This window comes from Eimeria mitis, genomic scaffold, assembly GCF_000499745.2.
Source record: "Eimeria mitis Houghton genomic scaffold, Emh_scaff4384, whole genome shotgun sequence".
In the NCBI taxonomy this organism is placed as follows: Eukaryota; Apicomplexa; class Conoidasida; order Eucoccidiorida; family Eimeriidae; genus Eimeria; species Eimeria mitis.
In genome coordinates this window covers 4,511-4,796 of record NW_013572700.1, presented here as the reverse complement: position 1 = coordinate 4,796, position 286 = coordinate 4,511, and positions in this window count along the sequence as shown.

The following is a 286-nucleotide window of genomic DNA, read 5'->3' as shown; positions in this document are numbered from 1 at the left end:
TATTACCTTTTGTCTCTGATGCCACTGCGTGATCCCTTTGAAGTGTCTGAAGAAATTGTCTCTGAAAGTTTTTGCTTCAGCCAAAGACAGAGACACCCCGTATGCAGACAGCGCGTAGTCCCGAAATCTTTGTACACTTATACCTGTATAAATATATAAATATAAATAAATATATATAAATATAAATATATATAAATATATATAAATAAATATATATAAATAAATATATATAAATATAAATATATGTAAATATATATAAATATATACAAATATATATATATATATG